The 14,150-nt window shown below is 36.2% G+C and overlaps 1 pseudogene; it reads right to left on the reverse strand.

The window, feature by feature from the left end:
• LOC111150976 overlaps positions 1 to 3,819 on the reverse strand; it is a 49,214-nt pseudogene extending 45,395 nt beyond the window's left edge.
• Between the last annotated feature and the right edge of the window lie 10,331 nt (positions 3,820 to 14,150).

The following is a 14,150-nucleotide window of genomic DNA, read 5'->3' on the forward strand; positions in this document are numbered from 1 at the left end:
GATTTATTTTAATATAGAATATAGACCATATATTATATATTTATGTGAGTACGTAAATACAAGCAAGCCTTTGGTATGTGTACATGCATACTATTTGGAACCAGAACCAGAAAATAAGCAATAGCTTTGTAACATGTAGACAGAGATCATTCTATATTTCCATAGTGGGTGATAATAAACTCATCTGTAGTAGTCAACGTCTTGACAGAGGGGGCTAGGAGAAGACTGAAGGAGAACAGGAAGGTGATGGAGAAAGAGGAGAACAAGAAGGGGGGAAGAAAGAGGTGACTTTTTGTAGGAGGTGGATTATGTAAGCCTGCCTCAACTCCAAAAGAAAAACAAAATTCAAAAGCTATAATGTACTGAATTCTCCCAATTTACATTCTGAGGATCATTTACATACCTCAAAGAAGGACCAATTATTTAATTTTAGGCAAATTGATAATAGATGGAATATGGTACAATTCAAATATGAAATCATTAATTGTTGTAGAATTTTTTAAGATGTTTTACACAGTATAAATTCATTATCATGAACCAGGATGTGTGCTCATCAAGCAAGAGCCTAAATATTTGATTCATCAGAAGACTTCTAGGGAAAGCTTTGAAGATGTATTACATTAATCATTTTGTCATATGATAATCACACTAAGTTTGATTCTATACATTCTTTTACATGTGATTTTTAGTGATATCAAGTGAATTTAGCGGAGGTTTAACAGAAATGCCAACTCCACAAAGTCAGAGTTTTCAAGAACTAAATGTTATTAAGGAACACAGAGAATGTAGTTTCAAGTATTCCTGCTTGGCAAAAGTTTGGAATGACATTTTAACTCAAGAACATATCAAAAAATGATAGTAGTTTATAATGTATTAAAGAAATTGCTTTGTTATTTTGCTCAGAATTCTGTATAATCCTAAAAAATTACCTTAGTAATTTTTTTTTTGGTCCATTTTCTAACTATGGTATTTTTTGTAGGCTTTGGTCGAGAATGGAATTCCATAGGACATTGGGATTTACAAAGATATTGAAAGACTGACAGATAAAAATTCAATTTATCACTGTTTTAGAAGAAAGTAGTTTAAAACAGCTCACTGGGAAGCTGTGACAGTTTCCCTGTTAGTTAGGGAAATTCCACCTGTCACATTAAGCAACAGAAATGTGAATGGATCAGGACATTCACCAGGAAGCGGATGTGTCTGGTCAAACTTCCTCTGAGAAGCTTGTTCTTCTTTTGCTGCCCTCCTAATCTTGCACTCTTGCCCTTCATTGGCAATCCCTAATCTGAACCTGTGGGAAACGATGTCTGAACAATGTAGTTCTCACTTCTCTTCAGTGATAAAGTAGAAGTCTTTAAGAAGTTTTGGGTTAAAAGAGGTGATATTGGTAGAAAATGAATAATCTCAAGTATTAACTTTTATTTCTCCTTCTAAATAGTGGAAAATTTAAACTAAATCACATTGCCTAGAAGAGATAATTAAATAATGAAATTATTGATAATGGGATAACTAAATAATTAGCATAACATCGTTAAATTTATTTTGCACATTTTAATATACAAATCAAATGATTTACGAATTTAAAGTTTCTCACCTGATATTCAAAGCATTTAAAAAAGCAATTTAGCCTATTTTCTTAAACTTATCTCCTATCATTTCCTAAACTGTATAATCAGCACCAGCTTTCCCTACTCATATGTGTTTGCTCATGCTAGCCCTCTACTTGAATGAATTAGCCTTATAGTCTAGTCTTCAGTTAATCTAAATTTTACCTATACATCAAATTCATTGTTCTCAGCTGACCTGAAGATGGTTTGAATCTTATTCAGTTGCTGATTTGGGGAGCTCCTAAAAAACTTCGTGGGGCGGGGGGCGCCTGGTTGGCTCAGTTGGTTAAGCGGCTGCTTTCGGCTCAGGTCATGAGCCCAGCGTCCTGGGATCGAGTCCCACATCGGGCTCCTTGCTCAGCGGGGAGCCTGCTTCTCCCTCTGCCTCTGCCTGCCATTCTGTCTGCCTGTGCTCGCTCGCTCTCCCTCTCTCTCTGACAAATAAATAAAATCTTTAAAAAAAAAAAAAAACTTCGTAGGAGGATTGCACTGCAAATTCAAATCTAGCCTTTCCAAGTGTTCGGTTGTCTTTGTTGTTGTTTTTAATATGTCTTTATCCTTCCTGCACCAACTCCCAGCCAATGTTTATTGAGTATTTAACTAATCTCAGGTGCTCTTACTGGGATTTAGGACCTGGCTGCCTGAATGTACTATCTGCACTAATTCAATGGTTAAATATTAAATGATTCTGATGAAGGTCCTAGAGTAGAAAATTGTATATGATTCCAACAAGGAGTGGTGGTATTTTCGCTATTATTCTCTGTTACATAGTGTAAAGTCCTAAAGGCCATTGCTCATAAGTGGATTTTATGTCTAGGTTTCCTCTGAACTGCATGGTATGGGAGACCGTTCTCTCAGAAAATTTCAGCTTGACAGTCCAGAAATACTTGAGGTCCATACCCAGAGTGGGATTGGTGAGTAATCAAAGAAGCAGGGGTGCCTGGGTGGCTCAGTGGGTTAAAGCCTCTGCCTTTGGCTCAGGTCATGATCCCAGGGTCCTCGGATCGGGCTGTCTGCTCAGCGGAGATCCTGCTTCCTCCTCTCTCTGCCTGCCTCTCTGCCTTCTTGTGATCTCTGTCTGTCAAATAAATAAAATCTTTAAAAAAAAAAAAATGTCCACACTACCCAAACTCATCTACAGATATAATCCATTCCCTAGCAAAATACCAACAACATTTAAAAAAAAAAAAATCAAAGAAGCAGCAGACTCTTTTTGATTTCATTCTCCCACTCAGCTTTATCAGGAAAAAAGAAAGAAACAAAAATGATGTTAGTTTATTTCTTAACTGACTCCAGAATGAATTCCTCAATTGGTTAAATATTTGGAATTGAAAGTGATATTATTGATTAATACTTATGTCAGTCATATTTATAATTTCAGAAATTATTTATTTTCTCCTATAGTTAAAAAACTTTAAATTATCTTATATTTATCTTCAATAGTACCCAACATAGCATCTTATAATTTATGCATCTAGTATACATGATATAATAGTAATATATTATATGTAATATAGCATATATACTATAATATAAGGTATTATATATGGATATACAACTATAAAACATAAATATTTATACTCTGTTTTCTTTTAGTATTAGACTCTGTATTTCCGTTCACACATGGACACACACACACATACACACACCAAAAAAAAAAAGTTCTATGTACAGCTTATATGATTGGATAAACAACTACATTGTGTGTTGTTTCTGTAAATACTGGAGTCTCCCAAGAGGACTGTTTAGTTTGTTGAATACTTCGATACATGACTTGAGAAGCATAGTTAAGTAGCAATAAATGGTTGCTAAGCTGCTTTTAGAAAACCTTAAGTTCAACTAACGTTAAGCTTTAATTTTGCTGAATAGATTATGCAGTTTATAGAAAATTCACAGTTTATTTGCTTAGTACAATAGTGTCGTATGGAAAACTTTGGTCTCAAAATACAAGAGGGAAAAGAAAGATGATATGACTAGAAGCCAGAACCAAAATAATTCCATTTAATTTTTCTGAATGTTGTAAAATATAAATCTCCAAAATGTATAATGTAAATTTTGTTAACTGTTAATGAATTGTGGAGTTTGTCTTTTTTTTTCTTTTTTTTTTTTAATTTACCTTTACGATCATCAAGGGCAAGGTTATGACAAATGCTAAGTGCGGCTTCACGGTAAGTGAGCTGATAACAGAAAATGCCCATTTAGGTACAGTCATTCTAGTCCAGTCTATGGTACAGATTTACTGAGCACTCTGAACTTTTTAATGTATATATGCAAAATAATTCTATTTTTCTCAGTAACTTTCACTAAATTTCTGCTACTTTCCCTTTTAGTCCATTAATGATATTTAAAGTTTATCACATTAAAGCACATACTTTGCAATGAAAATTACGTTAGAGAAATAAAATAGAGAGTCTAGAATATCCAGTTCAACCTATTTCAATATAAAACTTCAGTTTCATATACAATTCAACACTAGTCTCCTCTGTTCCCAGTACCTGCCAGATTCTCTCTCCCTGGAGGCTTAGATGGTGTCTTAACTGTTTTCACTCCTCTTTCCTCACACTCATCTGCCTCTAAGTATTCCACAGTCAGGAGGGGAGAAAGAAAAATTTGGAAGACATAGTCATTTCCTAATGCTGCCGTAACGAAGTACGACAAATGGGTGGTTTAAAGCAATAAAAATGTATTTTCACAAATTATGCTGGAAGCTAGAAGTCTGGGAATGAGGGGCCGTATCGTTCCGTCTGAGGTGTTTGAGGGAGAATCTATTCCAGGCTCTTTCCTAGTTTTATGGTGATGACCAACAATCATGTCATTCCTTGCCTTGTAGTTGCATTACTCCAATCTCTACCTCTATCTTCACATGGTATTCTCCCCCATGTCTCCGTGTCTTCTTATAAGAACACCAGTAGATTGGATTAAAAGCTCACCCTACTCCAAACGACCTTAACTTAATGAAATACACCTATAGGGACCATATTTCCAGATAAGGTCACGTTTTGAGGTACTGGGTGTTAGTATTTCAACATAGATTTTTCTGGGAGCATAATTCAATCCATACAGAAGAAATGTACATAAAAATACAAGCAAAGAAATCCTTTGCTTAGTTGGTGATGCTTAATACTCTCTTAGCTCTCTGATGAAAAGTATGTATGATTCTGGGGGCAGGATGCTTGACCTCTCCATGGCATGATTCCCGACATGGGAAATTTGTTCACTGGCTAACCCCCCATTCAACACCTGCCTCTCTGGTCTATTCCACAGCCTTCTCCTGTTGGCACGTCCTTATCTGACAGCTCACATTCTGGGTGGGTGACCATAAACTGTACCTAGCAATTTTCAACCTAAACTGCAGGAAACATATCCTTTGCCTGACCAAATCATGGGACTATCAGCTGAACCATTGTTTTCCTTCTGCCCTGTCATATCTCTCAGATTATTTTTTCCCACTCGCTCAAATTCCTACAGAATTCTGATCAACAAATTCATTCACTGAATAATAATTAAGTGGGAAGTGAATGGCCTAGCTTTCAAACAATCGCTGTTATTTCTGAGCGTGTTTGTTTTATAATCCACCTCTTTGACTAGGCAGCGGAAAATGTTTCATAAGATTTGACCATTCTGTTCATGTTATGTAACAGATAAAAGGCAGATTTTTGTGTGTTTGTTTGTTTGTTTGTTTTTGTTACAGCTCTAGATAAAAGAAGGCTGCCACGCAGGGTTGCAACTCATTACAACGGAATAATGACCTAGAGCTGTAAAGGGCAGGAGTCCCTACAGCAAGCAACATCCGGTTAGCTAGATCCTCTGAGCAACTTGTGAATTGCCAGTCTGAATAATTTCATAGGCTCTGGGGCAAGGGACTTTCCCTGGTTGTCTGGCACTTGCCCTGGGGCAATTAAAGAGGGTTGTTGTAGCTCCAATTATAAGAGTCCTACAGGGAAGTGGGTGGGGTTGTGGACTTAGTGGCTGCTCTGAAAGGGAAACTAACTAACTAACTTCAGAACTGGATCAAGATAGTATCATTAAAAAACAAAACAAGGGGCGCCTGGCTGGCTCAGTGGGCTAAGCCTCTGCCTTCAGCTCAGGTCATGATCCCAGGGGTGTGGGATCGAGCCCTGCATCGGGCTCTCTGCTCAGCGGGGAGTCTGCTTCCCTTCCTCTCTCTCTGCCTGCCTCTCTGCCTACTTGTGATCTCTGTCAGTCAAAAAAATAAATAAAATCTTAAAATAAGTAAATAAATAAAATAAAAAAAACAAAACAAGAACTGTATTATAGGGAAGAACCTTACTCTTAACCATAATGAAAAGGCTAAAGGAATGATCTCTCACCAAAATCACCATGTACTACTGGTGCTATGTCTTCTTTAACTTGCTTGATTGGGGTATCTTAGTTTACATCCTTCCCGATATCCTTCCAATGTGAGGAGTGTGCATTTCGGTGCCTCTTGACGGTCTCCTTTACACTTTGGTGGTACTCGGATCCTACTTTTTTCAGCTTTGGGGTTTTAGTAAAGAGCTTTTCATCTGTTTGTGACAGGAAAGAAAATAATCCATTTAGCATCCTTTTTCTGATGGCGCTTAGTAGGCTCTATGTCTTTAATAAGATGCATTCTGATTAATAAAACCAATATTCCCTGTTAAGAAAGAGAACACTAATGTCCTGGGACACAAAGATAAATTTACCTGTCTCTGATTTATCTCCTTCAACCCTAAGTATTCTTTAAAATCTTTTATGTTTGCAGCAGATAGAAAAGCATCGCTGGCCAACCCATTACTGAATAAATGGTATGTTCGGTTCTCTTCAAACGATCAAAATTTAAGGGTCTTCTCAGGAGAAGCTTTCTGTAATAATTTTAAAATCAAGGCAGAGGAATTTCTGAGACCTACTGAGCATTCTCCAGGTGAAACAATAAAGCACCTTGGAAGGGATTTTCTTTCAACCTCTTTCTCCTATTACTCCGCTGTCTATCTAGTATCTTCAGAGTTTATGTGGCTTATAAAGACAAGAGAAATCAAGGAAGGGTGATATTTCTTTCTTAACATTCTAGAACAACAGTGACTAAAGAGTTTTCCTTAGAACACTAGTCACTCGGTTGCTCTAAAAATATAAATGGAGTGTGGGGAGAAAATAGGAGTCCCTAGCCAGACAATTTTGGGAAATTCAGCTTCAACAAAAGAAAAACTTCTTTTGCAGCTTTGTAACGTGATTTAAAATGTGAAATGATAAAAAGAATTTTGCAGCAAATTTGCCACTTAACATAGTTTAAATCAGACATCAAAATTTTCTGACCACAGTTGTTTCCAACAGATAACATTTTAGTGATTCTAGTGGATACTTTTCCAGGGTTTAACATCTTTGGACTTGGGAGGCATAGTGAATTTGTTAAAATCTCATTCTCACCATTGTTTAGTTGACAGTACTGACATTTTTATCATTGTTTCTATATGCTTGAACTTCTTCATGACTTATCATGTGGCCGTCACTTCAGTTTGGTTTTGTGAATTATTGTTACACTTTTGTTGAATTTAACTGTCACTTAAAATTTTTCCCATTTGTTTTCTGAAATATCCCATGGAAACCATATAGTTAGGCAAAGAGAGAGCCTAAGTATTTGCAGAATAGATCTCATTAGCTTGAAAGAAAAACCAGGAGAAAAGAGTGGAACACTTTAAGACACGCTGAATCACTTACCTTATAACTATATAAAATCTAAGAAGTTTTAATATATGGCCATGGCTGTTACTAAAATTGGACTCTCTCTGGGGTGCCTGGGCGGCTCAGTGGGTTAAAGCCTCTGCCTTCGGCTCAGGGTCATGATCCCAGGGTCCTGGGATCGAGCCCCGCATCGGGCTCTCTGCTCGGTGGGGAGCCTGCTTCCTCCTCTCTCTCTGCCTGCCTCTCTGCCTACTTGTGATCTCTGTCTGTCAAAAAAATAAAATCTTTAAAAAAATAAATAAAAAATAAAATAAAATAAAATAAAATTGGACTCTCTTTCTCTCTACTTAAACAATGTGGAAATGACACTGAAAATTTATATTAAATTTATGTATGTGAAATATAAACATTCTTTGATTAAACATAACTGATACAGAGGTCACTTTTATAGTTTATACAATAAATAATTAAAAGATTTTTAAGATTTTACAGATTTTAAGGTTTATTTATTTATTTTATTTTATTAGAGAAAGAGAACAAGAAAACAGGTGGGGGGGCGCAGAGGAAGAGGGAGAGAGAGAATCCCCAGCAGACTCCCTACTGAGTGTGGAGCCCAGCACAGACTGGATCTCAGGACCCTGAGATCATGACCTGAGGTGAAATCAAGAATCTGACACCTAACCAACTGAGCCACGCAGGTGTCCCAAAATGTTTTAAAGTGGGAAGTGAATGGCCTAGCCATTTGAGAGAGAGAGAGAGAGAGAGAGAGAGAATGCACAAGTATGGGGAGAGGCAGAGGGAGAGAGAGAGGCAGTCTCCCCACAGAGCAGGGAGCCCGACTTCAGTTTGAATCCCAGGACCCTGGGATCATGACCTGAGTGGAAGGCAGATGCTTCACAAACTTAACCACCCAGGCGCCCCATCCAAACATGTTTTAATTAAGCAGACACCCACACATATGCGAGAAAATGACACATAATAATTTTTTACTTTGCAAATTACATAATAAAATTGTCACAATGTTTTCTTCTGAACAGGTTATGCCAGTTGCTTATGCTCAAGGTCTAAGACAATAAAGTGGATTCAGAGAGATAAGGGAGGGGTAGTGCAGTATTTAACTGGGTTATCAGAGAAGGCCCATTGAAAAGTAGATACTTGAAGAGAGGGAGTTAGCCATTTAAAATACGATTCCACTCTCCTCATCCCCAGTACCCCCAGCAATCCTCAGTTTGTTTTGTGAGATTAAGAGTCTCTCATGGTTTGTCTCCCTTTTCGATCCCATCTTGTTTCATGAACATTGGGGAGGGTATGTGCTATGGTGAGTGCTGTGAAGTGTGTAAACCTGACAATTCACAGACCTGTACCCCTGGAGCAAATAATATATTATATGTTAAGAAAAATAGTTAATTAAAAAAAACCTGGCACATAAAAATAATAAATAAATAAATGAAATAAAATTACATTACAGGCAGCAGAGCAGCCAGTATTAAGTCCTTAAGGTAGAAAAGTAATTGACATACTTGACAGAAAGCAAGGAGCCAAGAGATATTGGAGTAGGGTGAGTGAGGGAGAGTTAAGTAGGAAATGACTTCAGAGACATAATGGGGAGTAGATGATCTAGAATGTCTGTCTCACTTTGCCTATTGTTATTCTTGTTTTAACTCTGAAAATCCTCTCAGTAAGCCCCTCAGTCCTGGCAATCAAGACATTTGATTGCCTGATTGCCCTATAGGGATTTGTGGGATAATTAAAGATTGTAAATAGAGGAGCGAATGATAACTCCCGTGTGTTTGGCCTGAGCACCTGTCATGATGGAGTTAACTATCAACTGAGGTGGACTCGGTGGGATACATTTGAAGGGAAAAAGGGAATGTTAAATTTGAGATATCTGTAGGATATATGAGTTTAGATTATATAAATTTAGAATTCACAAGAGTAATGTTGGGAATTGTTTGCCTACATAGGGTATCAAAGTTATGAAACTAGGTAACTGAGAAGGGATTACAGAAGTAGAAGAATAAAACAAGAGATGAATACTAAGTCATAGAGCACACACTAAAGATCAATGGCAAACTCAGAGTAGTTTGTCAATTTCTGATCATGAAAGTACTATAAGCGGTTAGTTTTTTTAATATTATATGTTCTTTTTTAAAGAGACCAAACTCTCTTTAAGATCATAAAAAAAAAATAAATAAAAGTGTAATTAAAAAGACTTAAAAGTTCAGCACACTAAATTTCCCTTGGTGTTCTTTTCTCTCTGGAACCTTTCTTTTGGTAGGGGAAAAAAAAAAGATCTTCATAGGAAACATGCTTATTGAGATATTTCCATTTATGCAGTATTAATTCTGCATGATGTTATTTACTCATTCTATAGCTATGTCCTCAGCTATGTCCATGTCTGAACTAATACTACATAGTTTAATATATAATTAAGTTAAAAAGAACAGTATAAGAATTGGATCTTTTATGAACAGATTGAAGATTCTATGCTTTACCTTAAATATATGAATATAGATAACCAACATGACTGATGTACAAAAATAAAAGAGAACATCCTGAGTAGGGTGGAAAATTGTACTCCCATAGCAAATGTCCTTTGGTTGGGGCAGGCACAACTAGCACAATGCATATCAGAATTCCAGAATTTGGTGGAAGATGGAAAGTGTGATTATCATTAATGCTTTCAGTGAAAAGTTATAAACCCTTTTCTTCAGAAGTCAAAATGTCATTCTAATTTTAAATTAAAATGAAGTATGGGGGCGTCTGGGTGTCTCAGTGGGTTAAAGCCTCTGCCTTCGGCTCAGGTCATGATCTCAGGGTCCTGGGATTGAGGGTCCTGGATCTCTGCTCAGTGGGGAGCCTGCTTCCTCCTTTCTCTCTCTCTGCCTCCCTCTCTGCTTACTTGTGATCTGTCTGTCAAATAAATAAATAAAATCTTTAAAAAAATGAAGTATGTTGGAAAATAACAACTGCTATCTGGCAGCAAACTAAGCAGGAAAAGTAGGGTGACAGGAGTCCAATGGAAGATAACACGAAAGCCTTCACTGAGAAGATCACATTTGCTAAACACTGGTAGTGTTCCAGCTGGGAGGTAAGAATGTGTGTCAAGAGCATAGGGGTTTATCTGACTATTTTTAAGAAGTTTGAGGTACTTAGAGCAGAATAAGTGAGCAGAGAATAGTCAAAGGTGAGGTCAGAGAAAGAAAGGAAAGACAGATCACATAGGTTCTGTTGGAAGAGCTTTGGCTATCGTTATGGGGACAGTAGATGCCTTTGGAGGATTCTGAGAAAGGGAGAGTCAATATATATCTTTAATATAAATAGGTGAGAGTAGCCTGTGAAAGACATAACCCAGGTGAAAGATGGAGTTGCAAGCTGTGGCTTTCATCAGGGTGTTGTCAGGAGGGATGAGGAAAAAGAGTCAGTTTCGGGGATTTTGAAGAAATAACTAACAGACTTTGCTGATGGATTACATGTGTAGTGCCTGGGTGAGAGGAATACAGAATGACTTAAAGCTTCTGGCATGGACCACTGGTAGATTTCTATTTTTGATTAACTAAGGAAGGAAAGACTTTAGGTGGAGCAGGTTTGGTCCGTCATAGGAGAGGTAAATCTCAGAAGTGTGGTTTTGAATACAGGTTTCCTCCACATTCTGAAAGTTTGTGCCATTTTGCTGTCATGAAAGACCTGTTAGAATATAATGGCTTTTTTCTGTACAAGCAAAAATTCTCTTCATATTTCTTTTGGTTGATGAAAACAGTTTTAATGGCAGGTCTTTGGTAAAAGCAAAGTATATGAGACCAACTTTTGGAAAGCAGGAAAGATGTTCTTTGCTTTGGAAAGCAGGAAGATGCTCTTTGCTTTATGCCATTTTGGCTTAGGAAAGGTTTCATAAGAATGTTCTCATTTCGGCTAGCAAGGAAAACCTGTATATTATATTTCATGATGAGTATTTTAAGTAGGCTTAATTATAATGAAGAAAATTAAACCCAAGATAAGCTTTAAAAAATATTAATTTTAAAGAGCCATTTCTTTTTTTAGGGATTTAATTTTAGAATTAGGGCTATCTTAGACATATATTCTTAATTTTATCAAAGGTTACATTTTTCTAGTTTATGGGCTTCTTCCATCACCTGAACATATAAATATATTTTGCTGGATATTTTAGATAGTAAAATGCCATATAATCTACATTAGTTTTATATTACTGTGTAACAGGTTATATAAACATAGAGGCTTAAATAACACCCATTAATTAACTCACATAATTAACTTTCATGGATCATGAGTTCAGGCATGGATTAACTGGATCCTCTGGTCAGGATCCCATAAGGCTGCAATAAATGTGCTCCCCTTGGTGTAGTTCTCATTTGCAGGATCTGCTGGGAAAAGATCCACTTCCAACCTCATTCAGGGTCTTCCTGGATTCAGTTCCGTGTGGTTGGAAGCAGTTCTCTTTATCGCAGTCAGCAGAAAGCCACTCTCAGTCCTAGAAGATGCATAGTTGCCTTGTCATGTGCCCAACCTAATCAAGTTCACAACAGAAATGTTGCTTTTTTCCAGGACAGCAAGAACACATCTGATGTTTGATCTTTCAAAGCCTCCTTTAATTAAACCTACTTCAAGATCATCTTCTTTTGATTAACTGAAAGTCCACTGATTAATAACCTAATCACAAGAGTTGATATTCTATCATATTCACAGATAATGCCCACATTTAAGGGGAGGTGATCACACGGGAGGTTTACGGAAAGAAGCTATAACATTAGGGGCCTCTTAGAATCCTTCCTACCACATTTACCCTAAATTTTATCATCTTCCTAATGACAAATTAGAATATTGCTACTGGTAATATCAATATAACACATAAGTTTATGAGTCATGATGCATTTCTTAATATGACTCACTCCATCTGCAGTATTTCTGGTGATATTAATTAATACTCTAATAAATATATTCAGTTATGAAATTGAGTAAAATAGGCACTTATTAGAAATCACAGAAAAACTTGACCTTTGTATAATTTCCATTACCAAATAACTAAGCAACATTCAGGACATAATGCATCATTGGTTCTAACTTTTATTTGAAAGAAGGTTAAAAAGAGGAAATAAAATTTCTTTATTGAAACTCAATATACACTTTTATTTTTCCTATAACCTAAGATTAATGAGCATATGAGGTTTTGATAAATGGTCTATTAAAACAGAAAAATTACATAGAAAGAATGAAAGACAGCCATTACTATGAACAAGCAGATGTTTTCTTTTCATATTATACTGCAGGCTTTCATCAGACACTCCTAATTACAGTCTGTACACTGGTATTCTTGCAACTCAAACCATTAACCTTCATCTGAAGCACGAGTGTCTGCATAAGGTACATTGTCACTGCAATGCTCTTTCTCTGTGGAAGTATATGTTTGCTTGCAGAATGAAAAGATGATTGAATGGACTTGGGGTTCATTTTCTGTTCCAGTGGAGGAGGGGGAGTCCTAAATTCCTCTCGAACAGCTCAGAATGAGACATAGGCTATATAGCCATTTTCAAGGAGAAACAAAAATATTTTAATTATAGTATCAGTAATAATGTATTGCTGAAAAATAGTTTGGCTAAAAATGAAGAGAAATACAAAGATAATTAGAGGAATAATTTAGCAGTTACAAAAGGGATGATGTGCAATTGCAATGTACAATTAAATTCCAGGCTATTCTTCACAAAAGAAAAGGGAAAATGGCATGCCCAAATAATAGATACTCTGTTTAAAATGTAGTTTTGTTTTCCTTAATTACTACTTAAGATTCAGATTTTTTTCTTTTAGGGTTATAAGAGCAAATAATCACTAGTTTCTTTCATTTCTATAGTATAAGCTTAATAAGATGGAAGAATATTGCATGCATTAGTTTATGTCTGCTAGAGGAGTCTGAATACGAACTTGAGCAGAAAAATCACTTGATTCATGTTTTCTCTCAATTAATCCTTCAAATGTTAGAAGGAAGAAATGATGATGGCAATGAACAAAACACATTTAAATTATTTTCTTGCTTAAAAAATAGTGTATATTTCTATTGATAATATCCACAGAGGAAAAATAATTTTAATATATGTAAATGACAAAATATCTTCTATCAGCTGGATTTGATACAATCTGCTTAGTATATTTTTCCCCAAATCCAAGCAGTTTCATCTTTTTTTTTAAAGATTTTTATTTATTTATTTGACAGAGATCACAAGTAGACAGAGAGGCAGGCAGAGAGAGAGAGAGAGAGAGAGAGGGAGGGAAGCAGGCTCCCTGCTGAGCAGAGAGCCCGATGCGGGACTCGATTCCAGGACCCTGAGATCATGACCTGAGCCGAAGGCAGCGGCTTAACCCACTGAGCCACCCAGGCGCCCACAGTTTCATCTTTTTATAGGTTTCTTTAAATGTATTCAAGGTGAAATGCTTTCAGACACATTTACTCCAAACATCATTAACTCATTTCTCAGATAATAAGGTACATTTTGAAAATATGAATTACGTAGAATTTTAGAACTGTAAGAGACCTCAAGAATCATCTAGAACCATTCTTTCATTTAAATTATGAGATTGGCTGGCACCTAAGTGTATGAAGTGATTTGTTATAATAATTATTCAATAAATTAATTAATTGATTTTAAATTCCTACTTAGCTAATGAACAAATAGAGATTTTGAAACATGGGTTTCTGGACACCAAGTTCAGTATTTTCAATGTTAAATAGTTAAAATTTATTAAAACGGTCTCTATGACTACTTCCTATGTATTTCATGACATGTATTATTTAAAAAAATCATTTTTAATGTGAAAATATCAGTGTTTTAGGGTGGGATCAAAAATTTAATCTTGATAAGTTACTTCACAATGCGA

This window comes from Enhydra lutris, unplaced genomic scaffold (assembly GCF_002288905.1).
Source record: "Enhydra lutris kenyoni isolate GAN:26980312 unplaced genomic scaffold, ASM228890v2 scaffoldscaffold25, whole genome shotgun sequence".
Lineage (NCBI taxonomy): Eukaryota > Metazoa > Chordata > Mammalia > Carnivora > Mustelidae > Enhydra > Enhydra lutris.